Below are 11,840 nucleotides of genomic sequence, written 5' to 3'. Positions count from 1 at the left end.
TTTTATCTAAGAATTGTAATTCCGAGGATGAAGCAGGGTTCCAATAAATATTTATAATAATACTGGTCGGAAAAAGGGGGTTGTTAGAATTGGTTGTGGACAATTTAGCCACTTGAATGCCTGGGTCTGGAGATAACCAAGCCTGAAGTCCCAGTTGTGAGTCATTGCGAACAGCAATGAGAAGACCAGCCGCTGGTCGACCTCTGGTGGATTTGGAAGCTAAGATCGATTCAATTTGATGGTTGGCCCAGGTTGGAATTGATAGCATCCATGTTTCTTGTAGTAAGACTATATCAAATTTGTTCATATGAGAGGATTCAGAAAATAGAAGGTGAGAGAATCCTCTGGTATTCCATGATGTTAATGAGCAGACATGAGTGCTAGCTGTCATATCATTCTAGTGGTCTAATTGTTCATTTTTTTTTATTCGCACTTCTCACCCAATCCTATTTAGAAGGTAGAGCGTTTGTTGCTCGGCCAGAGGCCTTCATGCAATTACAACATGATTTTTCATTAGTGGCCATGGCTTTGTCATTTGGCTTAGAAAAAGAAGCAACTGTATAGAAGCAATAGTAGGCGTTGTCCGGTATTTGCAGCTTTCACACCCTCCCAACTCTTCTTCAAAGTCAGCATGGGCGGGCAGGGTTGCGTGTTCCAGAGTGAAGTCGTGCTGCAGAGTGCGCAGAGTGCTGATTGGACGGCGGCTGGCAGGCAGAGAGTGTTGCTGATTGAGCTGATTGGCCAGCTCGTATTTAGGTGCTGAAGCCTTTATAAAGGGCTCGCGGGAGCCAGCGATCACTACCAGCCAGAACTAGATCACAGCCCACCTTCCACCCCGAGCAGGGATCCGGCTCATCCTCCCCATGGCATGCACTGAACTGCAACTATAGCGCCGCGACGCCCCCAGGTGAGTGCAGGCGCCCACCTCGCCCTGCAGCTTCAGTTTCATTTCCTTTACATTCCATATTCCTAATTCCCCCAGCGACCCTCCTCTAGCTGCTTGCACACTGTCCGTAGTCGCCCGGCAGTGCGCCTCGCATTCCTGCACTGGGCATCCAGGCGCTAGCCCAGTCGGGCCGGCGCTGTCCCGTTACATGAAGCGCGCCGCTCAGTCCCTCGCCCTGAATTCCACTGCCAGGGTGCTGGCCCAGTGCTCCAGCGAGTGCTGCCGCGTGCTGCCCCGCTGCCAGGGTGCTGCCCCACTGGCAGGGTGCTGTAGCGTGCTGCCCCACTGCCAGGGTGCTGGGGTGGGTGCTGTAGCGTGCTAGCCCAGTGCTCCAGTGAGTGCTGCCGCGTGCTGCCCCACTGCCAGGGTGCTGGGGTGGGTGCTGTAGCGTGCTAGCCCAGTGCTCCAGCGAGTGCTGCCGCGTGCTGCCCCATTGCCAGGGTGCTGCCCCATTGCCAGGGCGCCGCAGCATCTGTTCAAGTTCCGTCACTTGTTCTGCAAACTTATGACGGGAGAAGAAGGCCAGATCTGGAACACCCAGGAGAGGGGTTCCTCAGATTCTACAAACGTCTCTATGAAGACACAGGGGAGATCGCAGAACGGAAGACTCAGAACACACTGGAAGACACAGGATTACCTAAATTAAACGAGGAGGAAAAGGAGAACCTGGAGGCCCCAATTACAATAGAGGAATTAGAGACAGTGGTATTGCACCTACCCACGAGCAAAGCCCCAGGGACAGATGGGCTCCCCAGTGAATTTTATAAACCATATAGACAAGAAGTGCTCCCCCCGCTGCTGGCTATGCTAAATGAGGCGTTCGAGAGGGGAAGCTTGCCGGAATCCCTGAGGGAGGCAGTCATTATTCCGCTTCTCAAACCTGATAAGCCGAGCACGGAATGCGGGTCGTACAGACCCCTATCCATGTTAAACCAGGACACCAAAATTCTCATGGCCATGTTGGCGAACCGACTCAAAAGGGTAATAAACAAACTCGTACACCCCGATCAAACGGGTTATGTCCCAGGCAGGAATATATCCGATAACCACAGGAGACTCCACCATATCATAGAATAGACACAGGTCGACCCTAGCGAAATGGCAATAGTCTCGCTGGATGCAGTACAAGCCTTTGACTCTGTGAGGTGGCCTTGGGTGATGGCGGACTTGAAAGAATACGGGATAGGACCAGGGTACCTGAGGTGGGTGAAGATGGTGTGTAGCTCTCCAACAGCTAGGGTCAAAACTGGAGCGATAATTTCAGATAAATGGCAAGTTAGCAGGGGCACGAGACAGGGCTGCCCCATGTCCCCCATGCTGTATATCCTTGCATTAGAACCACTATCGATATGTCTCAGACAGCAGTACGGAGATATAGGGGTCCATACGAAGGGGGGAACCGCACTTGATATCATTATACGCAGATGATATGCTGCTATACCTGCGCTTCCCAGAGGAAAACTTGCAGTATGTCCTGGAAGTGATGGAGCACTATGCGACCCTTTCGGGCATAGCAGTAAACCCTAAGAAGTCATGCATGTTCCCCCTGGGGAGATATAGGGGAGTCCCACAGGGGAACCTACCTATCCTGCAGATACCCTAGCAGACCAGAACATTCAGATACTTGGGGATCAATATATACCACACGATTGTAGACGAATATAAATACAACACGGAAAGAGCAGTGGAAGGCATCAAGAACAGCATGGGGTTCTGAGCGAAACTCCCCCTGTCCATGGTGGGACGGGCGGCCTTGCTCAAGATGGTGGTCCTGCCTAGGCTACTACACGTCTTCACGAATATCCCATATATGCTCCCCAAACGCTTCTTCACGAAACTCCAGAGCTTATGCAGGGGCTTTATATGGCATAACACTAGAAACAGGGTGGCTCTATGGAAATTGCAGAACACGTATGATAGAGGGTTGCATAAACCTGCCGAATTTTGAGATATACCACTTGGCGGGGCAGCTACAGTACGTGGCCAGATCTAGCTTCTGCTGTCTCGTCCAAAGACGAGACAGCAGAAGCTAGATTGCTCAGGAGGGACTGTGACCCATTCTTCTTAAAAGAACTGATATGGCTACCTAAACTAGAGCTGCAAGGGGGAGCGAGATTGCTGGAACTAGGCTGGAAAACATGGCGCAAAGCGTGCCAAGTAGTGGGAAACCCGACCCCCATGCTCCCCGCAGGCGCCACTCGTGGCGCTATGCGGAGAGGATGAGCAATTGATGAAAGGTATCTGTAAATTCTGGGAACCGGTGGGCCTCGCGACCCTAGGAGATATACGGCAAGAGGGGGAGGCACTAGACTTCCAAAAGATAATGGCTGAAACCGGAGTACACAAGGGACAATACATTACGTATACTAGAATCATTAAACGAGTGGGGGAAAAGTGGCCCGAGGCAGTACTAGCAGAACAACCCGATACTGTCATTGAAACGATGTTTGATATCTCGGAGGGTGGGCACGAAATATCCCGAATTTACGAACTATTGATGTCTAGAGTGGGTAAGGGGTTGCTCCAACGGAGGCGGGATTGGGAGGAGGAAGCAGGAGAACCTATGCAGGATGGGCAATGGGAAAGAGCCCAGAGATATCATAAGAAGGTGTCCAGGAATGCGAGGCTGCAGCAAATTCACTTATGTCACCCACAGGGCATACATGACCCCCAGTAAAATCGCCAGGTTCGGAAGCACAGCAGTACAGAAATGCCCCAAGTGCGGGGAGGTTGGCGCCGGGATGATTCACATGTTCTGGGCGTGCCCGGAGGTGTGAAGATTCTGGGTGGAAGTTAAACAACGCCTGTCCCAAAAGGGGATTAAGCTAGAGGTGGAATCAGTATGGGCATGCATGTTGGGGGGATTCACCAGACCACGTAACCTAAAGCATATCAGTAAACTGAACGATCTGGCCCACATCCTGGCCTAACGGAGAATTGCCATGGGCTGGAAAGCAGCCCAAAGACCTAGATTAGAGGTGTGGTGGAATGATCTCCTGAAATGGGCAGAGGCGGAGACGGTACGAAGCAGTTAGTAGGGGAGGAGGAAGCGGGACCCCTGATAGCATGGAGACAAATGGTGGCTACGATGTCGGGACTCTCCCATGTCGAACCCAGTGAATATGATACGTCTGAGAACAGTGAAGAGGATTCACCCAAGAGAAATAAAATCCGAGGCATCGAAGTAGGAGCTCGAGTTAATGGGGACGGAGGGGGGAGGACTGTAATGTGTAACATGTAAATTTAAGCTAAGAAGCTAGCAAACGGAAATGTCTGATGTGATGGTTAAGTTTGGTGTGTTGTTAAAAAAACATTTTTTTAAAATTGTTTTAAAAATAAAGTACGACATTAGGTATACTATTAGTCCCCGAGCACAGGAACTGTTTAGACTTTTAATCATGGTACATAATAGCTGCTCGTCGATGACGAAGTTGGCCATACTGTGAATAGCCACCTGCATTTTGTTTAGATCTAGCACTGTTTGAGAATCGAAGTACAGGCTAGCAATATATACTGGCCATATTTTTTCAGAGACACGCTTAAGTTCACATGAACCAATACCCTTCTTATGATCATTAAAGTGGGCTCAGAATGTTTGCTATCGTGCAACTTCAACCACTGAACAACAATAGCCAATTCGAATTATTTGTTGAGAATAATGTTTGTGCCAATTCCTATTTGTAAGAAAGCCTCATTGAAGACCTTAATTCTTTGTGCTGTCCAACTTATACGGTTGCCCCTTGTATTCAAACCGACACTAACTGCCGTATAATTTTGTGCGTCAGTAAGAGGTATGCGACAGTGCCATTTGAGTGCAGCATGATCACTCAGGTTGTTGAATACAGTCCTAACTGCGCTAAACCTAGCTTTGGACACTGGATCAGCAATGATGTAATCAATATGCGTCTTAAAGTTGCTGTACAACCATGTATAGGTCCTCCCAGTAATAGTAGTATTAGGAATAAGCAAGAAACCCAGCTCCTAATGAGCCACAAAAGTAAGGCAATCGTTCGAACCATTCAAGTTACAAGAGGAGGAGCAGTGTAGATCTCTTGCGTTTAGATCACATGCTATAATAACAGATCCAGTGTCTGATGAACGGAACCATTGGAGAATATTGTCTTCGATAACTGCGATAATGATCTTGGTCTGTGATCCTCCAGATAATGCATATAATGATGCTCATTCGTTAGACCCTCCCGTAATCATGGCACACCACTGGCAGGCCCCTGAGAAGCAGCTCAGGCCATCAGATCAGGGGAGAGCCCCCCCCCCCTCCCTCCTGTAATCAGGGCACGCCCAAGCAGGTCTATTAGGGGAGATTCTGGCGCCGTGGACCTCCCGCTCACAACAAAAGCCAATTGAATAATGTTTGTGCCAGATAGACACATTCCAGCTGCACTTTGACGGATTGGAGGCAGAGAGTGTTGCAGGGTTGCGTGACCGGGCGCCTCCGCTCTTCTTTAGGTGCTGAAGCCTTTACAAAGGGCTCGCGGGAGCCAGAGATCACTACCAGCCAGAACTAGATCACAGCGCACCCTCCACCCCGAGCGGGCATCGCTGCTGGAACACGGACCCCCGGCAGGGATCCGGCTCATCCTCCCCATGGCATGCACTGAACTGCAACTAGAGCGCCGCGACGCCCCCAGGTGAGTGCAGGCGCCCACCTCGCCCTGCAGCTTCAGTTTCATTTCCTTTACATTCCATATTCCTAATTCCCCCAGCGACCCTCCTCTGGCTGCATAGTCGCCCGGCATAGCGCCTCGCATTCCTGCACTGGGCATCCAGGCGCTAGCCCAGCCGGGCCGGCGCTGTCCCGTTACATGAAGCGCGCCGCTCAGTCCCTCGCCCTGAATTCCACTGCCAGGGTGCTGGCCCAGTGCTCCAGTGAGTGCTGCCGCGTGCTGCCCCATTGCCAGGGTGCTGGAGTGGGTGCTGCTGCGTACTGTCCCATTGCCAGGGTGCTGGGGTGGGTGCTGCCGCGTGCTGCCCCACTGCCAGGGTGCTGCGGTGGGTGCTGCAGCGTGCTGGCCCAGTGCTCCAGTGAGTGCTGCCGCGTGCTGCCCCACTGCCAGGCTGCTGAAGTGTGTGCTGCGGCGTACTGTGCCATTGCCAGGGTGCTGGGGTGGGTGCTGTAGCGTGCTGGCCCGCTGCCAGGGCGCTGGAGTGGATTCTGCTGCGTGCTGGCCCGCTGGCAGGCTGCTGGAGTGTGTGCTGCGGCGTGCTGTCCCATTACCAGGGTGCTGGGGTGGGTGCTGTAGCGTGCTAGCCCATTGCCAGGGCGCTGGAGTGGGTGCTGCTGCGTGCTGCCCCATTTCCAGGGTGCTGGAGTGTGTGCTGCTGCCCCATTGCCAGGAAGCTGCCCCATTGCCAGGGAGCTGAGGTGTGTGCTGCTGCCCCATTGCCAGGATGCTGCCCCATTGCCAGGGTGCTGGGGTGGGTGCTGCGGCGTGCTAGCCCATTGGCAGGGTGCTGGAGTGTGTGCTGCTGCCCCATTGCCAGGATGCTGCCCCATTGCTAGGGAGCTGCGGTGTGTGCTGCTGCGTGCTGGCCCATTGCCAGGGCGCTGGAGTGGGTGCTGCTGCGTGCTGGCCCATTGCCAGGGTGCTGGGGTGGGTGCTGCTGCGTGCTGGCCCATTGCCAGGGTGCTGGGGTGGGTGCTGCTGCGTGCTGGCCCATTGCCAGGCTGCTGAAGTGTGTGCTGCGGCGTACTGTCCCATTACCAGGGTGCTGGGGTGGGTGCTGTAGCGTGCTAGCCCATTACCAGGGTGCTGGGGTGGGTGCTGTAGCGTGCTAGCCCATTGCCAGGGTGCTGGGGTGGGTGCTGCTGCGTGCTGGCCCATTGCCAGGGTGCTGGGGTGGGTGCTGCTGCGTGCTGGCCCATTGCCAGGGTGCTGGGGTGGATGCTGCTGCGTGCTGGCCCATTGCCAGGGTGCTGGGGTGGGTGCTGCTACGTGCTGGCCCATTGCCAGGGTGCTGGGGTGGATGCTGCTGCGTGCTGGCCCATTGCCAGGGTGCTGGGGTGGGTGCTGTAGCGTGCTAGCCCATTGCCAGGGTGCTGGGGTGGGTGCTGCTGCGTGCTGGCCCATTGCCAGGGCGCTGGAGTGGGTGCTGCTGCGTGCTGGCCCATTGCCAGGGTGCTGGGGTGGGTGCTGCTGCGTGCTGGCCCATTGCCAGGGTGCTGGGGTGGGTGCTGCTGCGTGCTGGCCCATTGCCAGGGTGCTGGGGTGGGTGCTGCTGCGCGCTGGCCCATTGCCAGGGCGCTGGAGTGGGTGCTGCTGCGTGCTGCCCCATTGCCAGGGTGCTGCGGCGTCTCTTCAAGGTCAGGCACTTGCTCTGCAAACTTTCCAAGTGGGCGCGTTACATGTTCTCAAGCTCGTGCGATCACTTCGGCATTGTGGTGCCGCTCCCCCAGGGACGTGCTCCTGTGCTCGGCCACACCTGCACCGATTGCTGCACCCACACCCCCATGCTCTACTCCTGCCCCTACACAAACTGCGATGCCCGTTCACCCACTGTGTTGCCCACTGCGACATCGATCTCTGATTACAAATACTGATCCATATTGGCCCCTTTCCGATTACACACCAGGGTTCAAAAGGACCTAAAAACACAATTTGAAGAGTTGGACCTCTCTGCAGCTGGACCTCCCTGCAGCGGCCAGAGGGTCCAGATACGGTCACATGGAGCCATCTATATAATGTTCAATAACTCCTTCTTAGCTCTCCTGCAGCTGCAGACTGGAGGGCAGAGCAATGCCTTCTTTTTTCACCCTAAATTCCCCCCCCCCACTTCCTAGATTTCTTTGCGGGAGGGCTTATTATTTTCCTAATTGCATGCAGAATGGACCTGGGACATGCCTCGTGGCGAGATGTGCAGACATTGCCAGGGCGCTTTCTACTCAATGTAGTGCCAGTGAAGGCAGTACTAGACAACAGTAAATGTTCAGAACCTCCCCAACACCCCCGCCCCGCAGTTTTGCACGGCGCATCGCGGCACATTCAAATTCTCGGGTGCAGTATAGACGTAAACGCGCAGGTATTCTATTCAGTGTAAACAGAGGCGCAAGCGTGCAACCTATTTCTAAGAGGCCCCCATTTCTGACAAGAAGAAAAATGAGGGGTGGAGTTCTGCCCAGGGTCACACAAACACACTGAGGGCGGAGTGCTGCCCAGGGTCACACAAACACACTGAGGGCGGAGTGCTGCCCAGGGTCACACAAACACACTGAGGGCGGAGTGCTGCCCAGGGTCACACAAACACACTGAGGGCGGAGTGCTGCCCAGGGTCACACAAACACACTGAGGGCGGAGTGCTGCCCAGGGTCACACAAACACACTCTGGGTGGAGTTCTGCCCAGGGTCACACAAACACACTCTGGGTGGAGTGCTGCCCAGGGTCACACAAACACACACTGGGTGGAGTTCTGCCCAGGGTCACACAAACACACTCTGGGTGGAGTGCTGCCCAGGGTCACACAAACACACTGAGGGCGGAGTTCTGCCCAGGGTCAGACAAACACACTGAGGGCGGAGTTCTGCCCAGGGTCACACAAACACACTCTGGGTGGAGTTCTGCCCAGGGTCACACAAACACACTGAGGGCGGAGTGCTGCCCAGGATCACACAAACACACTGAGGGCAGAGTGCTGCCCAGGGTCACACAAACACACTCTGGGTGGAGTTCTGCCCAGGGTCACACAAACACACTGAGGGCGGAGTTCTGCCCAGGGTCAGACAAACACACTGATGGCGGAGTTCTGCCCAGGGTCACACAAACACACTCTGGGTGGAGTTCTGCCCAGGGTCACACAAACACACTGAGGGCGGAGTGCTGCCCAGGATCACACAAACACACTGAGGGCAGAGTGCTGCCCAGGGTCACACAAACACACTCTGGGTGGAGTTCTGCCCAGGGTCACACAAACACACTGAGGGTGGAGTTCTGCCCAGGGTCACACAAACACACTGAGGGTGGAGTGCTGCCCAGGGTCACACAAACACACTGAGGGTGGAGTGCTGCCCAGGGTCACACAAACACACTGAGGGCGGAGTGCTGCCCAGGGTCACACAAACACACTGATGATGTTCAGGGGTATCCTCTTTCCAGAACAAACTGAATGTGTCCCAATGCACCATGCACAACTAGAGCTGGTCTTTTGGATGTTCTAAGTGGTACCACAATGAGCAGATTTCATTAAAGTGCATTAACTGTACTCAGGTCAAATGTCACACAAATCAATTTAATAAAGGAAACCAACAATAGACATAGGAGGAAAGCAGTTGGTTAGAACAATTGGCAGAATACTGGCCCCTACCACTAGACACAGTTCTATGTGGAGATCACCCCCCCCACCTGTAAAGTAAAGATATATCACAAGCCCAGTCCATATATTGTTCAATTAGTCTTATTCCCTTCTACAATGTTTCTACCACTGCAATGTACCTGGAATAGCAGAGTTCGGCGACGGATCCTTCTTGAGCAGCTCCCTTTAAAGCAGGAGCCACGGATCGTCGAGATCCCTCAAAGAAAGTGAACTCGGCATTGAGGCAGCAGCGTCAGTCCCGGCAGTGCTTTTTGATGATAGGTTCAAGACGTCCTGCAAGGAAGAGGCGTGCAGGGCACCTCAATGTCGATAGTTCAGGACCGTAAAGAGTTTGAAGAACTGTGGCCCAGCAAGGGCATCGAGTCGTCCGGCATCTCTACGGTCTTTGGGTGGCGAGAAACCCACTGGTGCATGCTCCTCGATGCGTCGACGGCCTGGCCTTCTCCGGTGGGATAAAGCGGTCGGCTATGAGAACGAGCATGTCCGGGAATCAAAATGTCTTAATCAAGGAATCGTTGCAGCTCCAGTCGTCAATGGCACGGCATCAGGCGGTCCCTGCTTCTGGGCAACACGGCTTCAACGGGCCTCCAGCATTTATATAGCAAACCTGCAAACCCTGGTTGACGACGGTGGACGGAATGTCTGGTGCTTATCTTCGTTCTCCTCGGCGGTCCCCATCTCCGGTCGGCAGCCTGTCGAGGGTCTGATATCCAGGGAGCTTCGGCAAAGGTTAGCAATGCTCGATGGTCCCTCGGAGCACGGGAAGAGTGCGCTTAACCAGATCCTCTCTTGGATCAGTCTCGATGTCACAGCAGCTTTCAGATTGCAGTGAAGGTAACAGCAGTCAACCTTCTTCGGGTTCGGCTTCGAAATTCAGCTTCAGTTTCTACTTCAGCTCCTGAGCTAATTCTAGCAGTGAGAGGCCCCCAGATATACCGGTTGATCTCCCATTCGTTCTGCTGGGTCACACTCAGGCAACCAATCACTCAGAAGGGCATTCAGCAGTCAGTCAGCCAATCAGGCATACAGTGCATTCAGGCCACCCTCCTCCCTCTCAGACACTCACAACAAGAAATGTGGATTGGGACAAGTTCTCAGCCATTTAACAATACACACTGCATTCATACCAGTTTCGGGCAGGGCTGTCTCAGTCATTGTGTTTCATACTGCAAACCAGACATCCACAACAAGTGCATATTGATCACACACTCCATTCACTCAGGTCGCACAACATACAGTCACTGGGAAGGCTCCAGCCAGTCTGGCCTGGACTTCACTACAATACCATATATGTAACTTCCACCCAACAGCCAGTAGGGGGGAAGGGACAGAGACGGGGCTTCCCAGGTCTTTGGGAAAACAGGGTAACAGGTAACAGGCAATAGAAAGCAAGTAGTTTGGGAGTGGCGCGCATGCCCAGTGCGGGGAGGGGGCACATTTTGGTGTTTCGCCCTGGGCACCAAATGGACTAGAAACTGCCCTACCCCTGTCATACCCCCATCATTTCAATTGCCTACAAATGTATGCATAAGAGTGCGGGTGCTAACGACAAAGGCTTTACATTATTAATTGCTGAGCCTTTGTTAAAAGTTCAGCCCCAGCACTGTTTACTGTGTGTCGGGCCCTCTGCTACCACGGCTCTGCACTTCAGCCAGCTCAACTCAACATCGCCCAAAAATGTTAGGGGGGCTAAAGCCACGTCTCCTCAATGGCCGTTGTGCCACCGTCTCACGTTTTAGTTGTACGTATGCATGTGTGTTGTGTGCACACAGGGCATGTCAATGGAGGTGCGAGTGAGTGTGTGCAGGCATAGGTGTGTTGACTGTGTCTGTGAAAGAATGATAAACAATACATTATTTGTTTGTATGTTGTCAGTGGAATGAACTTTGTCAATGTTATGTTCTGTAACTGGGTGAAGATGTCTGGGGGCTGTTAGGGAGAATTCTCAGAAATGTGCGAATTCCTCTCTACCTTAGAGACCCCCAGCTCTTTTGCTTGTCTCTAGGACTTTCTCATTTTTACTTGGAGTTAGTGAGACCCTTTTTTTCCCACTCTCTCATGTATTTCTTTTTTAAACTGTGTCTTTATTAATTTTAAAAAATGTAACATTGTATACAAACATTTCACCCCCCCCCTTCCCCCCTCCTCTCCGGAAAAGTTTAGTCCATTCTCTGTCTTTCAGGAATTTGCTGATTCACTTAGCTACTTCAGTTGAAGAGGTCCAGTGTCCTTATTTTATGTGGGCACCATTGTTCATTGTAGTCCGACTGGAGGTACCCCAGAGCTATACCCCAGTCTGTTCTGAACTTTTGATGTTCCCCCTGGATAGAGTAAGTTATTCACTCCATGGCTAGGTATGACCATACTCTTCTCGTCCAATCCACTGTGAGTGGGAGGCTATTTCCATCCATGCCCCTATCAGTAGAACCATAAAGTTTATTTTCTGTGTCACGTTCCACTGTTTGTCCCTGTTGTCCCAGAGGCCCCCCAGCCACACTTGTTCCCCTCAGCCCTTCGCCTCTGGGAACATTCCCTGCATTTGAGTTTTCACCTCTCCCCAGAAAGTAC

The 11,840-nt window shown here is 53.1% G+C and overlaps 1 protein-coding gene across 4 annotated transcripts in view; it reads left to right on the top strand.

Annotated features, from left to right (window-relative positions):
• Nucleotides 1-837: 837 nt before the first annotated feature.
• The window catches only part of LOC138522107 (major histocompatibility complex class I-related gene protein-like), a 458,357-nt gene continuing 447,354 nt past the window's right edge, over nt 838-11,840 (top strand). For 2 of the 4 annotated variants that reach the window (XM_069635375.1, XM_069635374.1), the window contains exon 1: nt 5,432-5,595. The gene's annotated coding sequence lies outside the window, so the exon portion shown is untranslated. Of the gene's footprint in view, nt 908-5,430; nt 5,596-11,840 lie in introns of those variants that run through there. The other 2 variants (XM_069635373.1, XM_069635372.1) reach the window with 2 other exon arrangements.

The sequence above is a fragment of the Ambystoma mexicanum genome, chromosome 13 (genome assembly GCF_040938575.1).
Source record: "Ambystoma mexicanum isolate Mex_15411 chromosome 13, UKY_AmexF1_1, whole genome shotgun sequence".
NCBI classification, from domain to species: Eukaryota; Metazoa; Chordata; class Amphibia; order Caudata; family Ambystomatidae; genus Ambystoma; species Ambystoma mexicanum.
Note: the sequence above shows the minus strand (reverse complement) of the source record. Positions and strands in the feature narration are given on the sequence as shown.